Below are 19,934 nucleotides of genomic sequence, written 5' to 3' on the forward strand. Positions count from 1 at the left end.
TAACTTTTTCAGACGCTATCGCTAGAGAACAATCTAACGGATGAAAATTGAGATAACTTCGTTGAGAAAATTTTTAGAAAAATTGAGGTTTGCTCAAAATTTTATTCAATTTTCAACGAAGGGATACGAAAATTTTCTCTAGGTAATACACCTGACATAAGAATCAGAAAATTTTAAATAAAACGAAAACATTATTATTGCATCAAAAATTCTCGAACCCAAAATCCAAAATTTTGGGAAAAAATGAAAAATGATTTTCTGCATAGGTAAGTTGTGACAATTATCACAAATGTGGTAGTGACGTAATTTCCAAATCAAAAAGTTTTTGGTAAAAAATGAAGAGATCGACAGTATAGGGATTTTTATTTGAAAACAAAAATTATTATGGAAATTAAAACTATTAAAAGTTCTATAGAAAATGATACTTTTCATATTGGACCTTGGAACGACCTAGAAACTCAATTTCCAAAATGATTGTTTTTTTTCAAATAAAAATCCCCTCCGTCAATCTCTTCATTTTTGACTAAAACATTTGTAATTCGTCACAACTTGCGCAGAAAATCTTTTTTATTTTTTCTCAAAATTTTGGATTTTAACGTAGTTTAGTTACTGAATATATTTTTCAAAATTTTATGATTTTCATGTTGGTAAGGTATTACTTAGAGAAACTTATCGGAAAATTGTAATTCATTTTGGAAATCGGGATAGAAAAAAACGCCTACTTTCACAGCATTTTCTCAAATTCCAAAAAGAAATTTTGAGCAAACCTCGATTAAAAAAGAAAAAATTTTCTTAACAAAGCCCATTATGAAATTTCTCAATTTTCATCCGTCAGATTGTTCTCGGGTCTCAAAAGCCAAAGGTTAAAGCTTTAACAAAAAAATCATGTACAGTAAAGCAAATTTCTTCTAGGAGGTCCCGTTTTCGAGTTTATTTGCATAAAACTAGACAATGTTGGAATTTATGCGCGTTTATGAACTTTTTGAAATCGCATTAAGCTAGATCGAAATATGTAGCTTGTCGTAATTCGTAAACCCTCGTAACCGAGAGTTCATTTTTGAAAAAACTATATAGCGAGGACATTTTTATAAGCACTTCGCGAAATGAAAATTTTTCCACCACATTTTTCTTCGAGTGGAAATCCAATTCGTCGAGACTTTCGGAATTTTGTAAATTCTCACCACCTGAACGCAGCCTTTGCCACACGCACGCACGCACGCGCGCGCACTGACTGCGCTCGTTGCGCCGTCATTCAATTATTTTGAAATGAAAATGAATTAAATACGGTACGCGAGGAAACATTTCGAATTTTAATTAAAACCGCATTGACCGAATGAATTGAAAAGATTCCTACTCTTTTTTTAGGTTAGTAATATTTTTAATTCGATATCGCGAAACGAACGAGTAAAAGTATAACTTGCAAGGCAAAACGAAACGCTCGCGCTCGCTCCAGGAATTCGACGATGAAAGAGTCGAAAATATAAAATGTTGCCCTTTCAAAATACATATACAAATTTGGTATAAAATTTCTCAAATTTCGCGTTTTGCGAGTTTTGATTAATATTTTCGCATTAACTATTCGTATATAGCGAAGACGCGCGCGGGGGGTGGGGTACGGTACGGGTACGGGATAACATCAAACAAATTAAAAGCACGCCGAATTAGTTTACTTTAAATATGTTCATCAAAAAGCTTTTATAAATTTCTCCGCGCTATACGTATCTTTGATGTTACAGCTTTGCTAATTTTTACCAAAATAAATAATAGTATACCGTCGAGTTTTTCGGTTCTACGGCAATCAATTTAACAAAATAATATTCTACCGTCTCCCTTTCGTAACGCGTAAATAGTTCATAAATACCCCGTGTAATTTAACTCGACTGGTAACTATAATGTCGAATGCAAATATTACGCGCAGGTATTCGGTAATCGCTAGTTCGGTACTAGGTACAGTACAGTACGAGTACACATAATAACCAATAATTCAAAAACAGTAAATTCGACGCGTTGCCACAAAAAAGGCACAATTTTTTTGAAAAAAATTACCGTAAAATCAATACACAATTTCCCAAGTTGAGTTCTTAAAATCTCTCTGTATTTATTAACGTCGAAGCAACAAAATGATACATGCCGGGTGATTTGATACTTGATGTAAATTACTCAGATAAGATGCGAAGCACCAGACTTATTTGTTTTTTAGTACCTAGTTTACGTTTCACCAAATACGAAAAATTTTTGCATCTTTAGTAAAAAAAAAAAAAAAAAATAGGGAATATGATAGAAAACGTGAAATAAGCAGGCCACACCGAATTCTTTGTTGGTTTGCAAGAGCTAGTAAGTGTTATAAAGCAAAAAGTACGAGTCCAAATGAAGACAACCGGTTAGACAAGAAATTAAATTCGGTTTTTTCCGAATTTTATTCATTACTGCGAGAAGGGAGCACAATTTTATTCGACACCTATATCGAACTAATTTTCATTTCTACAAGACATACTAATACATACTTATTACATACTCGTACCCACCTAGTACCCTACCTACCCTACACATTGTACACAATTACACATATTGAATTCAAAGTCATCAACTTATCAAAATATTGATCCGCAATCCACATTTACGCAATAAAATAGAAGTATTATAGATCATCCTAGCTGGTACCTACGAGTATGTAGATTCAAAACTTGAGCAAAGCTCTGTCGTATAGTCTCCTATTCCTTCATTTTTAAAATTCAGATCTAGATTTGAAATTGTAAGGAGATCTTATATATGTACAGTCTTCTCACCCGAAGAAAAACACGTGCCCGTGAACAAGAATAAGTGGTCATTTCAAAATGAAGCTCGATACTATCCTTCAATTAAAACAATTTCAAAAGTACTTACAAATAATTTATCTCCGTCAATTGACTCATTACGTTCTATTCATGTCGCATATACCAGTACTTAGATATAGTAGATACGTACAAGTACAGATAGTTACACGACATTCCTAATAAGGCCAACTTGCCACCCTCTTTGTCGATATGAATCCACTTTTTCTACTTTCCCACGCCAATTTTTCCTATTTTTCGAAAAGCTAGATCGAAGAAGCATGCAAACATCACCAGCTAAAATTTCGGGTGCTGAAGCGCATTTTTCGATTTTAGGTGAATTTTTGAAAATCATACTCATTTGTGCCGAAAACGAGAAAATTATAGCCAATTGACCAAATAAGCTGAAATTCGAGATGTTCTATTTTGAACCCACCGGATCGATTTGAAGCGCTTTCGAGCCATTTTCAGCAGTTCTGGAGTCTCCAGCAGATTTTTGAAACTTGAAATTCAATAAAGTTGAAAACTCGAAGCTTTGCACTCTGCGGTCTGCGCTTTAATTTCAACATTCTCCGTCAACCGGAGGCGGTTTCAAGTCATTTTTTCCCCCAAAACATTGTACTTCGATGAAATAGCCAACCCCCTCTCCCCATCCCCCCCCCCAAAAAAACACTAAATGCTTTACGAGGTTAGGCAAGAACGATATAAAATGGATTTCTTACAACACTCGATAATAACTTGGATCATAGATCTAAATTATGGTAACAGAATATCAATTTTCTTCTAATAAACATAGCATTGATACTACATACGAGTACTACAAAGGTAATGCATTGCATACAGAAATACCTATCTATAGGTATTCTCCTACAGTATCTCATCTACCTACGCCTATTTGATAGAAAGGTACCAGGTACCTTGTGTAATTGTAAACTAGTGGCGCTGGCGCAATTATTTTAACAAATTCTTCTTTAATCGACACGATGGTCTTGAAATTAACGAACACCACATATCTCGAACGCGCAACCGGAAACGAAATAATTGAAATTATTAACAAACTGGCATCGTCGCGCCGCGCCGCGCCACATACCGCTACGCCTATCGACTCTTGTATGTACGAGTACGAGTACGAGTACTTACACTTCGCAGTGTACAAACGTTTGCAGTTTTGATTTAGTACAAGTACATAGTACATACAAGCCACAATAGCCGCGTATTCTTATTATAATTTTCTTTTTCAAAAAACAACAACAGCAGCAGAAGCAGAAACAATAAGTACGTACGAGGTACTTATAAATAAATAAGAAATACGTCGTAAAAACGAATTACATATTATTTTACGAAACAAGGTCATAACTTCACCGCAGCAGCAGACCAGACGCACAGAAAAACATCCATCGCCGTAATGATTAAAAAATTAAAAATTTACTGTTTTTACGAACTCGTATTATAGCATACAATAATACGAATATTCAACTATACAAAATCATTTCAGTAGGTAGTATTTTCGCCAATGTCTCAGTAAAGCAAATTGCTCAATTTGAATATAATTTGTAAAATTTTCAAGGAGATTGCAGCAGAATGAAAATCATAAACCTCTACCTCTCCACTCAACATACAGTACCTCTACCTACTTAAGTATTACCTTCATCTAAAGCTACCAATTTGATTTGCATATTATCTACATTACGTAATGTAAATATACCTACTCGTAATTACAAAAATTTGAGGCGAAAAAAAACCAAACATCTTTCGTTTGAGAAAAAAACGAAAAATCAATTTCGAAATGCGCAAATAGTGTGAAGATGAAGCTATATTACAAAGGATATTTTACTTACGCCCTCGTTGTTAAGAAAAAAATTAAAATTCGATTTTTAAAAAAAAGTTGAAATTCCAAAGTACCCAAAATAAGCAAAAAACCCTCTTTGTGATCAGCGAACAGCTCGCGATTTATTTTTCTCAAGCTTTCGCTCCAGAAACTGAAGTCATTTGTCAGCGGTCTAATCAGATAGGTATATGAAACATAGGTAGGTATAAGTTAGACTATGGATACTTAAGTTACAGGTACTTGATAATTCCATAATGGAGACGAGCTACTGGAAACTACATCAATATTTTACATCGCCACTCACCACGTCTTTATTCCTGAAGTACGTGAAAAGCTACAAGGAAGGTACCTACCCCAATTCCCAAATAGATGGCATACAATTTTTCGGACTGGACAAGGCTAAATCGAAAGAGTACGCAAAAATACATGACCAGCCAATATTTCAAGTACTTAAGCGCACTACTCGATTTTTGGTGAATTTTTGAAAACCAAATTTAAGCCAGAAGTGCAAGAAAATCAACATTTTATCAATTAGAACTCAGAAATTTGGTAGCCTATGTACCTTTATTTTCGACGATTGGAAATAGTTTTAAATCATTCCGAGCAGCATTGGTGCCTCCAGCAGATTTTGAAAGTTGCAAATTCCAGACATTTTAGCAAGAAGGTGGGAAGCTAAAATCAACTTTATATCGCTAATTTCAACATTCCGAGTGGCTCCAGTCGTATTTTGACAATTCTAGATTTTCAAAAATGCAACAAAAATCAAAAAATACACGAACACTTGGGCACTGAAAATTTTGGCTAGCGATGTATTTTTGCATACTCTTTCCATTCAAGTTTATCATGTTTGAAAAATGACCTGCCAATTGGTATACTTATTTCGGATTCAATTGGAAACCAAAAGTACAAATACGCGTACCAAACGACCATCTTATTGTAGGGTTTTTAGCGCTGCACAACTTCGATCTCAACACGCATTTTCTCATCGAACACTCGGTCTGGTTAAGTTGAATTGCGCAAATTTTCATTATAATGTATACATAACCTATAAATTGCATTATATTTTTTACATTAAGGTCGTTTTAAACATTTTATGAAACTTTGACGTAATATTACAGAGAAACTAAACGTTCTACGTAAAAATTGTATAAAACCGAAGTTGTAGGGCATTAAATTCCGAGTAGCCTTGAAACAGTACGTCGGGATAGGTATATTTTTATCTAGAATGCATGTCATTTCTGAAATACTTCAAATTGAACTTAGGTATCTAAAATGAGTGGAAAACATTAGATTTTTCAAGTCTATAAGTATCTAATCTTGATTTACTCGCGACAAGGCGTATTTTCTAAACTTACGATCATCGTGAGAAAATACGAGTCCGTATATCAACGCGTAATATCAAAATAGCCGACTTTAGAAATTCAATTTCACATCGGTAATGACGTATAGTAGGAGAATGATGCCGCGGTGTTTGATCTACTTTCGCATAAGTCGAATAAAATTACCAGATTCAGAACCATCGACAACCCAATTAAGCGCAGGTAAACGTATTTTCCTTGTTAATGAGCTCACCTGTAACAAACAAAATAAACAAACGCGTAAATACACAATTTTTATTGATTTTTTTCATTTTTAATTTTTTTGTTAAATAAATGTAGGTACTACTGGCTTGCAAAAAAGTGCCAATGGCATCCCCCCCCCCAAAAAAAACTAAATTAAGTAAAGTGGGACTAATACACACTATGCGGAAGTTTTTCAGAAAAAAATTAAAAGCCTCCCAAGTTACCCCTTTCATGAAAATACTCGCATAAGTATACCCTTATTACCCCACAAAATAATTAATTCATAAATACATACATAAATAGACCCAACACACATCCTCACGCGTCACGCATGATTTTCAAATTTCAATCGAACGACCACTTGTCTTACGTATTGCAGACTTTTTCAATTCATCCGATATTTGGTGCAGTCTCACACTCTCATACATACGTATAGGATAGGTACACATGGCATGGCACGTCATATTACGCAGCACGGCGGCGGCGGCGTGACGTGACGTGCTCGGCAGTAAATGAAAACAATATTCTAAACACGATAAAGTTTTTCAATTAAGAATGCATGTTTTACAAAACTTTGCTTTCTCTCATTCATTTGTGAAATATTCTCTCGATCCGCCTATTTCCTCTCTCTCGTCGTTGGCACGACGCGCCGCCCGCCGCCCCTCGCCCTCGCCCTAACCCGCAACCCCCTCTCGCCGTCGCGTAACTTTACGATAATATTAATATAAATGAAAACTCTACATTTCCATGCATTATAATAATATTAATGATAATAATACAAGAGAGAAACTTGCTGTATTATAAACTAGCTGTTTGTTTTAAAACAAGGACGAAATTAGCATATTTATAAGTTAGTTATGAAGTTAGAAGAGTGATGGTGCGAACTGGCGCGGCGGAGCGGTGCGGTGCGGGCGAGCTGGCGTTTTTTCCCGTTCCCCTGCATGCTGCCTCCGCGCACTCCTCTTCCCCATCTCACCTTTTTTCAAACAACTTCGTGTCTCTTCTCATCAATTACATTGTTACCTTATTCCCAAAAAGAAAGGGGGAAAAATGAAAATTTACAAATGTATACTGCTTATACTCGTTACAAAAACGGAATCGACAACAGACAACAAAGACCGAGTCATCATCTCTCCAACACTCTCGTTTCATCGCAACAGCAACAACCACCGCGTATTTCATGTAAATCCAAGTCCAACAGTTTATTGTAGCTGGCGTTGTAAAGCAACAAGGCATCGAACCAAATACACGTTCGAGTTCATATTTTAGTACATTTTACAATCTATTTATACGGATTTCACGTCCCCCTCCCACCACCATTTTGGAAATGATCTTCACTCGCAAGTCGCATGTACAATGTATGTACATTTACAATTGCATGTAAGAACGAGCCAATCTTTAGCTTTGTCTAAGCATAAATCAACCCACTGCAAAAATCATCAATATAAACGAAAAAAAAATTGATACAAAATTTTTCTACTGGCTACTTCAGTTAGTTGAATATTTCAAAACACCAACTTTCAGCTGCTGAAGTTGATATGTTTTGATTTCTTAGAGCAATTTTCCATTTTACAATATTCGGGCATTTGAACACTTGCGGCGAGACTACTAGTAGCTGAAAATTTGGGAGTTGGGCTACATTCGATGTCCTCTATCCGATGGTGCAAGAATCATTGAAATCGGCGAATGCCACCTGGGGCACCTCCCTTGTAAGCAGTATCGTTAATCGTTATAGGTATATAATATACATACAAATAATACGTACGCGCACGACTTTATGTAATTTTAAATTTCTGCGTTACTCCTTCTCCAAAATTAATACAAAATGATGAAAAATTGTCGGTGAAATCTGTCCTCGTGCGCGTCCAGTTTCGTAAGCGAATGTTACATTGTTACAAGAATCGCGGCCAGTGCTTCCCATTCTACGGGTTCGGTAATTAGGTAATTAACATTTCGTACAAGAAGTGCAGCGTTCACCTTTGAGAACCAATTTCTCAGCGCAGCGAGCATCGACTACGCTGAACGAAACTGGTTTCAAAAGGGTGATTCATTTGATACCTATGTGTGTATCAACATGGCAATAACCTAAGCCAAATTAATCTCAAAACTTGCATGGCTCGGTTGTGGTAAGTTAATTTGATCGTTGACTTTTGCACTTTAAAATTTACGCTGAAAATAGCCGAAAAATCAGGGTTGGTGAAAATTGATCGTTTCAAATTGCACGTGAAGAATTGCACGTGCGAAATTGCACGTATACAATTGAACGTGTGTGATAATTGCACGCATGTGAAAATAGAACGTTTACAGCGTTCAATTATTACGTTCAACTATCTGTATTGTTCTGAAAGTGCTAAAAATGAAATTCAGCCCCTATAATTTTGGTCAGTGCACATTGAGCACCCTCTCGACCATTTTAGGGAGTTGTCACGAAATTCCATGAGTTCGATTTCAAAAGTAAATTTTTTATCTGCTCATAAATTCCAGAAAAAATGAAAACAATTCAAGTAACACCGTAAATTTAACATGCAGACGGTTTCAACCTGTTCAGGAGCCGGTAGCCATATTTCGAAAGTTCAAAAGTTAATTTAGACGGTTTTTATGGAACATTGTGAAAATCTGAAATTTCCAAAATACAACCGGAGATTCCAGTTCCAGAACGCCTTGAAACCGTCTCCAATTAACTCAGCATGTTGAAGTAAATTTTAGCTTTCCACCTTCTTTGAGTAACATTTTGCAAAAATTTCAACTTTCAAAAATCCGCTGGAGGCTCCAGAACTGCTCAGAACGTTTCGAAACTGTATTTTGGGTTGGTGAAAATCTCACATTATTAAATCATTTTCAGACGTTAAATTTGCAGACGTTCTATTTTCACATGCGTGCAATTATCACACACGTTCAATTGTATACGTGCAATTTCGCACGTGCAATTTTCTTACGTGCAATTTCCCGGTCCCCGAAAAATCAGAATGCAAATCCATTTCGTTTACGAATACCTACATACGAGTATACTCAATCATATTTGCGATATCAATAGAGACCATTGAGACAAACTGAGAAGAAGGAAATTTTGGAGCTCGAACAAATTTTGAATAGTATTTCAGCAATTTTCGGAAATTTTGGTATGCACTGACTTCTTTGACCCAAAAACCAATTCTGCACATTTGACCTCGCAAAGCCCATTAGAGGGAACTTACGCACACCAAAAATTTTTGAAAACAGCGAACCACTCCTCTCCCCTCCTCAAAAACATCAAGTCTTCGAGATAGCCAGAGATTTCCCAATTCCTAAATTCGTCCCATTTTCGACATTTCTTCTCGTGTATGACTGGCCCCATTTCCTTCCCTCCCTTCCTCTTCAAAAAAATACGTATGTTTCAAATATTTCATAGTTCGAGTTTCCGCTGAGATTTTTTTGACATTTTTTCCATTTTTTTCCCTTCAAAAAAGAACGAGCAATAAAAATGTTGAATAAAATCTGCGAACGCTGAAACCTCGTTCCGTGTCCATTCCAAATCTCTCATGCCTCAAATCAGAGTATTTATTACAATTCATAAATCAAAGCCAGTTTTGATACCTACGAGTAGTTTTCAAAAATTTTGGAACAAATGACAGCCGCTCTCTTAAATGTCTCGATGATTTTGGAGTAAAAATTGATTCTCCTATAGCTTCACCATGACGTGTCGGTGTAAAACTTTCAGACTTTTTCCAGATTTTCGGGTTCACTCTCACTCTCATAGTCAGAGACGGCGAGGTTAGCATTTGTCACGAATCACTTTTCGTTCCCTTCACACACTCTCCCTTTCTAGCGATATTTTTGGAAAAAGCTGCGTGAGCTGTACGTATAGGTATTACAGCAGGACACGACGGCGACGGCGATTGAACTCGCGTAATACGAAGTACATATGATGAGCTACATAGGAGCACATCCAGATAGTATTAAATTATTAAAATAAACATCAGTGACGAGAAAGATACCACTATTGTAACGCTGGCAATGGTAGAAGGAAGCTTACACGACAGTCGCCAGGGAGTTGCGGTGGGGTGCGCGGCGTGTAGAAGAGTATTTAATTATAAGCCTATTAAAACCTCTAATTTAATGTTCAGATCGCTTGTTAACGCGGCATTAATAATTATCGCGTTGAAACGACAATGTTGCTGTGCTGCGTTTTCAAATTTCCAAATTCCAAACTCCGTTTTGATGATAAGTCGGCATTCGGCATTCCGCGGACAGCTGTCTGGAAGCAATTTTTGTGGGCTAAAAGCTAAATAACGCAATTTTCACTCGTTCGAATCATTCGTCGAATAGTGTCGTTTCATCAATATTTGGAGCCAAACACTATTACATGGATCCAGGAATTGTACAACACCTGTGTAGAAACATCAATAATACCTCGATCATGGAGGCAGGCCCATGTCATTGCTATCCAGAAGCCAGGCAAGGACCCAAACGACCCTAAAAGTTACCGCCCTGTATCGTTACTATGTCACCTGTATAAGATATTTGAGCGAGTGGTCCTAAATCGAGTAGCTGAGTATATTGACCAAAACTTAATCAGTCAGCAGGCAGGTTTCAGACCTGGGAAATCTTGTACTGGCCAGGTCCTGAGTTTAACACAGCACATAGAGGATGGTTTTGAACAGCACAAGGTCACTGGCGCTGTGTTTGTGGACCTCACTGCAGCATTCAACACAGTGTGTCATCGGTTACTTCGGTACAAGATTTATGAACTGACCAGGGACTACAAATTTACAGAAATCATCACGACATTGCATAAAGACCGGAGGTTCTATGTGACTTTAGATGGAAAGAACAGCACTTGGAGAAGGCAAAAGCATGGCTTGCCGCAGGGAAGTGTTCTGTCACACATCCTTTTTAATATCTACACCAATGACCAACCAATTGGAGGACCTGCGCGTCGCTTCCTTTATGCTGACGACTTGGCACTCACAGCACAGTGTGACACATTTGTAGAGGTGGAAGACACACTGAATCAGGCAATAGAAGAACTCGACGAATACTATAAAGCCAACCACCTCAGGCCAAATCCATCCATGTTCCACCTGTGAAACCGTGAGGCCAAGAGACAGCTCAACATCCAATGGGGAAACACTGCACTAAATCACAATGACCACCCCAAATATCTATAGGAGTGACACTGGATAGATCACTCACCTACCGGCAACACTGTGAAAAAACCAAAATGAAAGTGGCTGCTAGCACAAATCTGATCTGAAAGCTGGTAGGTAGCAGATGGGGAGCTAAACCACAGGTCCTGCGCACATTAGCACTAGCGTTGTGTTACTCAGTTGCAGAATATGCTTGCCCAGCATGGGGATGATCAGTAGGTATATGCTAAAAAAGTAGATGTGCCCCTGAATGAAGCCTGCCGATTGGTGACAGGATGCCACAGACCAACTCCACTCACAGCTCTGCATTGTCTCGCAGGGATTGCACCACCGGAGATGCGTAGGGAGGTGGCTGCCAGAGCAGAAAAAATTGAAGCAACACACAACCCCCTACACCCCATGCATGGCTACAATGAATTACCAGAGAGCAGACTGAAATCCAGACACAGTTTCCTGAGAACAGTGAATGAATTTAGTGCTCCTACCGAAGTTGAACGCTGTCAAATCTGGAACACAGCATCAAGTTAAGTACCTAGCAATACTATGAGCGAATCATTGCCCCACTGAAATACAACCTCTGGAAAATGCTGAATAGAATTAGAAGCAGAACAACACCCTCAAAATCCAACCTACACAGATGGCACTTGGCTGATGATGATCTGTGCGAATGTGGCGAAGTACAAGACAACAGACATAGACACCTTTTCAGGTGTCGATTATATGGTGACTTCGAAGCAGACAAACTGGACCAGACAATAGATGACTAGGGGATGAAGTTCCTCAAGTATTGGGACAAGAAGGGAATTTAGATACTTAGTATTGCCGACCAGACAAGACAAAAAAAATTGGATCCCTACTTCCAAGGCAGCATCATGAGCATGGCATAAGGGGCAGAAATGTTTTTCTCTTACCAACTCGTAATAAGTCGAAGTACGTTATTCTAATGCAGCGCCAACGGATACGATACGATTCCGATGAGATTACGAAAGATTTGTATTTTTAGCTACTATTTGGTCGTTTAGTTTCGCGGTGAAATAGGTAGGATACGTCTGTGTCTTAGTCTTCATCTGCGGTACGGTACGTGTAAAACGAAAACGATATCTTACTGCTAACGCTTTCTATTTACCAGAATTATTTATTCATTCGTTCTTGTATCCTGTTAGAGTTGTAACAGTTCCAAAACAGCCTCGTGGTTTTCTGTTACCCTTATTTGATGAATCGATGTAACCGATTCGAGATTATTCGATGGTACTGGTGATATTTTATGAAATTTACGACTCCTCAACAGACAACAGGTCATTTAGCTCTATCGCAATTACAATTCGGATCAAAAATATCACGATTTGATTCGTGATTCGAGTCATTTTTCTATCAGCTAAAAATCACGTTCACGAATCATTTTTCTAGTTCATCGTTTACCTCATCAGAAATTACATACTTTTGATTTTTGCAACATTTTACTCAAATTTTCAATTCGATCCCGATTTTACAATTTACATGATTCGATAATATTTCACAAATAATTTGTGATTTTTGAATCATTTTCATTTTTTTTTCAATTCTAGCATTTTTGGACTATGTACCTATTATGAATTTTTGCATTGTTCCATCAATCTTCAGTGGATTTCAACTAATGTTACAATTTGAAAAATTAGCATTCAAATTTGCTAATTTTTGCCCATTTTGAGACATTTTCATAACTTATGTTTTTTTTTTTATTTTTTAATATTTTAAAATTTATGAAACAACACAATAAGTAGATACAAATAAAATAATTTTCGTTAAAAAAAAGTATATATAATCGAAGTATTGTTCACGACAATATTGGTTTCAAGAGGCGGAACAGCTGAGAGCGATAAGTCACCAAATATTATGTGATTGTGAGCTAAATCCAAAAAATTGAAACCCAGATTTTCTTCGGCTTTTGATAGTCGAATTATTTCGTTTTTCAGCCAGCACGAATCAAGAAAAACTGTTTGAAACTCCATAACCCATATTTTCAAAAAAGAAAGAAAAAAAAAGGGAAACGATAATAACAAATGGCATGCACGTTGCATATAGAGACTAACGTAGTGCGCATACGCGTGCAAATGGATTTATACCAGTTAATAGGAGAATGTTTCAAGGTATAATAAATCATCTCGCGAAATTGGAAAAGACGTGCTGTACGTATATATACGATGGTAAATAAATTCCAAATAAATCTTTGCCAATTCTCACGAGATAGATGGCATTGAAAGTTGGCGCGCGCATTGTTTCCGCTTTCCGCGTACCACAAGTTTATACATTCAACTATAGAGTGTAAGTTGAAAGTTTTGAAAACAATTTTGAAATTACGCGAACAAACAGCGGCGATGGCCCAGCTTCGTTTCGCTCTGCTCCGTCTAGTTTCCTACGTATACGTATATATGTATTGTGTTGCTGTTGCTTCGCTTTGTGCCATGTACAGGTGCGCTGCGCTGCATTTCACCATCGTGGTAGGTATAAGAAAAAAGTTGGACCTAGTCAACGCGCAACGCACACAATCGGGTAGTCTTCGTACATATTTTTCGATTTTTGAAATTTTTCATCACAATCGTATTTTTGTACTGAATTAGAAAACAAAAAACCCTATCCGCAGCTCGATTACTTATACTTACCTATTCAAATAATTTCTCAACAATCGAATACACTTTGGAAATGAATTGACACTCGATTCGCGTTTCTAATCCACAAAATTTCTGTTTTAAGACTTCAATAATTCGTCAAATTTCAAATTTGTAAAGCAGAAAACAAAATGAGAAGAACAGAATCAAAGCTTGGGTAAGGTACCTATATCACTACAGCTCATATGCTCGTATGCTCGTATGCTCGTAGCGTATCTAAACTATACGTACACAGCCGTTCAAAATTTTTCGACATACCGGAGTCCGATGATCGGAACAATGGAATTGATTTAACAAAGAGAAAATATGGACAGCGTTGCCAAGCTGAACGAGAACAAGAGTTAAATATTTTGTAGACACGGAGGAAGTACGTACTCGTACTTCTGTTATTGTCAAAATACGTCGTTCTAGTGACGTATACCAATGCAACGGCACAGTTTACATTTTATTTATACGCGATCGCAATTTGTCGAGAGGTTATTTATTTTTCAATATGATCTGTAAAAATTATTACACCATGGTGGAATGGCGAAGCGAAATTTCGGTAATTTTTGCAACGCCCATTCGATGATGGCGATAAAATTTCATCTTTCTATCACGCGTGAGCGAATTTTGAATATAAAAAAAAATACCTACGATTAAAATTGAAAGTTCGACGTATACAACATACAATATATACATAATACTTACACATTTTTTTTTTTTTTTTTTTGAAATAAACCCGAAGGACGATGAAAATAAAACATCCTAGCATTGGAAATATTGAAACGCTATGGGTCGTCAACTATTCGCGGATTTCAGTCAAGTTCTTGTTCGCGTTCAACGTGGCAACATTTTCACTTGGTCGAATTAATTCTATTGTTTTGATCGTAGGACACTGGCGTGGCGTGTCAAAATTTCGAATGGTTGTTCGTATACAGTATAAGTAGGCATGAATATGTACTTTCACCCTATTGTTCGCGTCATTCGGTGATTTCGGGGTGTTCTTTCAACACGAAAATCAAGACATTCTACATTCGAACCTTTTTTATTTTACGAGTATCAACTAGAAAATCGTCGTCATATCGACAAAGGCAGAGCTGAGTGCATAGGGAGTTACTCTATCGACGTGGTATTGAATAAGTTGATAGAAAATTGGAAATATTCGGGAAATTCTGACAACAAGAATTTGTCAAAACAAAGCAGCGAAATAACTCGAATCGATACTCAAAAATGATCGTTCTTGATTCGGCGAACAATTAGCAAAATTAGGACGAAAAAATCTATAGACACGTTCTCAATTGCAGATCATCGTCATTTTAGCTGCACAGCCGAAAAAAGATTCTTTCGACGGATTATTTCCGAAAAAATTAGGTTTTTATCTGCGAAATGACAGAAATTCTCCGTCATTTCGCAGATAAAAAGGACATAACATCCCCTTTTCAGAGCTTAGCGAACTTTTCACCAGAAAGCGACTCTTTCGGAGTCGATTGCGAATTAAAATACACCTCTAAAAAGCGAAAATCAAATTGCATTAGGTAGGTATCATTTCGCCAATCACCAGAGGGGCACTCGAAGACTCGGAGACAAATTCATCGAAATGAACTAATGGTTAATCATCGTGCTACAGATGATAATGTTGCTCCGAATCACTCTGAATATACTTATTACACTATAGTATACCTACTTACCATACACTATCGGCTATCCAGATGAGATACACACAGCACAGCGTATGAAGATGAACGGTGATGGAACGATAAAACCGGATTCTGTGCGCAGTCAAGGTTACTTACAAAAGTAACCCCTCGTTAACCCTTCCCGCTTGCTCTCTCTGCTTTTCTTTCTTGCTCTTTCAGAATTCATTCTAGCGAAGCAGTTCACTTCTTTGTGTTATTGTTGTGTCCCATCGTACATTAGGTATACAAATACATTCAAATACACTCTACACAAATGCGAGAAGTAGGTATCCGAGTGTGAGTCACATACACGCTGTGTGTGCTACACTCACACTCACACTCGTCCATCCACCCCGAATAAACGCATCGCAATCGCAGGAGGAAGAGGAGACCCTCTCGCGAGTCGCGATGGACCAAGCACCAAGTCGTCCAAGTCGAAACAGCTAGCACCAAACTTCAAACCATTTCACCATGAACACCATGAGTACATCATGTAGCTGAGCAGCAGGGAACTTGCAACTTGGATATAGCACAAATTCGCGCACGTAGTAAATAGGAGATCATTATAGTCTTTAAATGGAAGGTTCGAAGCTGTTAAATGGCAGATATCACGAATCTTGTCCATTAATCTAGATGAGTACGTCTGTGAAAAATTTTCAATTGTTAAATCTTTCGTGATCAGTGAAAAAAAAAAAATTGAAATAAAAATTCAATTCGTTGAAAATCTAAGGATCTTATTTCATGGAATTTTATTGCCCAGCAAATTAAGTTGGAATTTTTCCACTTTTGATAGATATTTACAATAAATAAGTCGAATAATTACAATAGAAAGTACACATTTCCATATTTTCAACATAAAAAATAATAAGTACCTAACATAAATATTCAACAAACAGCTCTGGTTTGCCATTTACTTTATTTTCGCAACTCGATCGAATACCAAATCGAGCTAAAATTTTCAGAGCATGCAATCGAGTGAACATACAGGCAAAATGAATGAAAGGGTATAATTTTTTTTTAGAAAATATCAATAATTTAGTCTCACAAGTGTACACATAATTAGCGCCACCTTCTTCTTCGCACCTTTTCAAATTTCAATACATGATCGAATCATCTTTACTCATTTTACGTATAATACTCGTAATTATGTAATTCCTCGATATTAAACACGCTTTAGTACACTCTGTTCTCCCTGTAGATCTAGAAAAGAGTGCAGCAATGACCTAAAGTAAAGAACTCGTTGATTATTGTTACATGTAGTTATACACATTTTGTGGAACGAAGAGTAAGCCTAGAGGAATTTGGAAAAAAGCCCTCAATGATGCGAGGTTCTTATTCGAATCAGTTCCAGAATTACAATTCTGAGCTCGTACCTATTTGTACGTCTTGCACATGCACATGTAATTTATACGCAATCACGCAAATATATTTGTACTCAGACTGTATAAATCGGTAACTAAGGTATCCCCATTTTCAGTACATCCGCGGCTTGAAAACGTTAATCGCGCCAGCGCAGCGCGATAAAGATAAGGTGCACTTTCACAAGCATTAGCAACGTACCAACTTTAAACCGTTTCCATATCGAAAATCATTTTATTAAATTATCAATTAGAAACGACGAGAACAGCGAAAGAGAAATTTTTCGCTCAATTCCTTTCGATCATGCGCACACACCGAGCTACGATATGCCCAGTGCTGTGGCCGATTTTGTCCTCGACTATATGTTCTCCATCCATGCTGCGAGTACAAAAAAAATCTTTTACACCCCCCCCCCCCCAATGTAAAAATACAATTTACTCAAGAAGTTTCCAGTTCTGTCAGTCAGAGTTCTTTCAAATAATACATTTTCCAAAAAAGAAAACCTTCTTCATCTCCAAAACAACGCAAAACCCCTTGTATGGAGCACCCAAAGCCAAAAAAAACAACAAATAATTTTTTTAAATTTAGTGATGAATTTTTTTGAAAATTTTTCATTTCTGGACAGATTTATTGTAAACAACCCTATTTTCAAGAAAAAAAATCCTCCCTTATTAGTCTGACCTAAACAATCTTGGTCCTCCTTATACTATGTACAATGCCTCTTCATGTTGATTGTTTTCCGTTAAATTTTTAGAAAATTATCCATTTCTATTGACCAAACTACTTCTCAATAACCCCCTATCAAGAAAAACCTCCCTCGGCCATCGTGAGCAATGTTAGCCATTTATTTTTAACCAAAAAATACCGGTTTTTACGTAATTTCGCGAGAAATTAAAACTTTTTGACACTTTTGTCAAAAGAGCTGTTGAGGCAATTTTTGCAAAAAAAAAAAAAATATGCATGAAATTGTCGAGCAATTTAGTCATTGGCGAGTACTTTCACGCAGTTCTGTCAAAAATCAGGATTTTGTCTGTTTTGGCAACAAAAAAAAAACCAGAGGTCTCATAGAAATTTTGGTAGAATAAAAAATTTAAAAAACAGGAATTTTTCCAATATTTTTAGAAATTTAGGAGGCTCAATTGACTCAAGTGCACTTATTACGCCATACCGTAAAAATTTCAATTTTGTTGTTTTCCTCATTTTTGTGAACGTTGAAGAGGAGGGGAGGGAAGATTCTCGGCACGATTCAATTTCGAGTAGGCGAGTAAAACTTTCCGAGGATTTATTTTCCGTAAAATTCAACAACTTTAGGGGTTGGAACTAGAACAGAATCGCAATAAAATTTCTCACAACTAGGTAATAAGATGCCTTTCGTAATTTTACTCGAATTGATTTCTTTTGAGGGTGCCCAAAAATGGCATTCGCTCCAAGACCATTTCTTCTATGTACATACTTATGCATGTAAGTGTAATCTATAATAGCCCTACAAGCTGTATCTAAAGTAAATACACAACAGCGCTATTCACGATCAACAGCAAGCAACCACAGTCAGGCAGTCACACAAGCATGTGATCGTCGATCTGCTCTTGTAGGTAATGAAATCGCGATTCGAGTTTACCAACACCAACAGCGAGCCAGACAACGTTGCCAAATGGCTTCGCGCTGTTTGTTAGCAACATTCCAACAATTCAATAATTCATACGCGAACCGCGAACCGCGAACGTCGTCGTTACATATTGCTATTGCAATTAGGTAGGTAGGTAAGGTATTACTCGACTATTTGGAAGAAAAAGTACAAGTTGAAACACCGCTCGCGAGGCGAATTCTTTTTCGAATACCTAGTCGTCGTTTTCCACACGATGCGTTTTCTTTCCTCGCACCATTTTCGACTTTCGAACGAGTTCGTTGTTACTTGTTTTTTTCTTACTTTATAATAAAATAACGTTTTAAAACATTTTCGCCATCTGAATTTACCAAATGGTTGACGATGACGACAAATTGCGCGACTTGGTCGCCAACATTTTTAACCTAATTCGCGCGCGCTCGTTTCCAAAAATGCAACCGCAATTTTAACCTCGCAAGTCGCTGCATAGCAGTAGGTATTTCGTTGAACTAATTTCAAAAAAAAAAAAAATAAACAAAAATCAATAAGTATAAATAAAACTGCAGGTAATAATGGTAGGTAGTTAGGTACCTAATAAAATAACCATACTTAATGATAATGAAGTCGAGTACGAGTACGATGACGATGATAATAATAAAATTAACTATTCGGAGTGATTTTTGACCATTTCTGATGAGAAAACAATCCGTGTACAAACTGAAATTTCACGTTTGTCATAAAAATTCACGTCGAACTACATGCCCAACATTCCGGCGAGCTAATACGATTTCACGGTTGTACTACATAATAACCCCGCAACCCGCACACAATGTGCTAAAGAAAGACCGGAATACAGAAAAACCAGCAAATACACACTGATTGTACAGTGTACACCTTACCTACTACGTAAGGTAAATCTTCCATGTACCACCGAACGTAACTTATTCGTAAGTACGAGTATAAGCGATAGATACAGTTAATTTTCAACGCGGAACAGTAAACGACGAAATTCATTCAATACGACGACGACGACGACGTAGCGTTTGCAATGGAGTGGGTAGGTAGGTATCCTATACCAATTACAAACCTATTCAGTATTCGTATACGAATAAATAATATCATCGTCGTTAATATGGTCGTATTGTCTGCTATACCTACACTGATTCAACTCGAGAACATCGATACATGACATACTACTCGTACATTGGTTAGAGTCATAAAGCAGTTCGCAGTTGTGCCCTTCCTTTTCATTGAAGCCTTTCAATTTTAAAAATAAAAATTTTCAAGGTACACATCTACACACCTCTATAGATCACCTAGCAATAAAAAAGATGGATTTTCAA

The 19,934-nt window shown here is 37.0% G+C and overlaps 1 protein-coding gene and 1 long non-coding RNA gene across 2 annotated transcripts in view; both read right to left on the reverse strand.

The window, feature by feature from the left end:
• Positions 1–19,934, reverse strand: part of LOC135838444 (TOX high mobility group box family member 3-like) — a 136,395-nt gene that overhangs the window by 68,665 nt on the left and 47,796 nt on the right. The gene's annotated exons all lie outside the window — the stretch shown is intronic.
• On the reverse strand, positions 5,263–17,358 carry LOC135841443 (uncharacterized). Its single transcript, XR_010557924.1, has 3 exons — positions 15,642–17,358; positions 5,994–6,210; positions 5,263–5,905 (listed from the first exon to the last, which is right to left on the reverse strand). It is a non-coding gene; the product is annotated as an uncharacterized LOC135841443 (long non-coding RNA).

The sequence above is a fragment of the Planococcus citri genome, chromosome 3 (genome assembly GCF_950023065.1).
Source record: "Planococcus citri chromosome 3, ihPlaCitr1.1, whole genome shotgun sequence".
NCBI classification, from domain to species: domain Eukaryota; kingdom Metazoa; phylum Arthropoda; class Insecta; order Hemiptera; family Pseudococcidae; genus Planococcus; species Planococcus citri.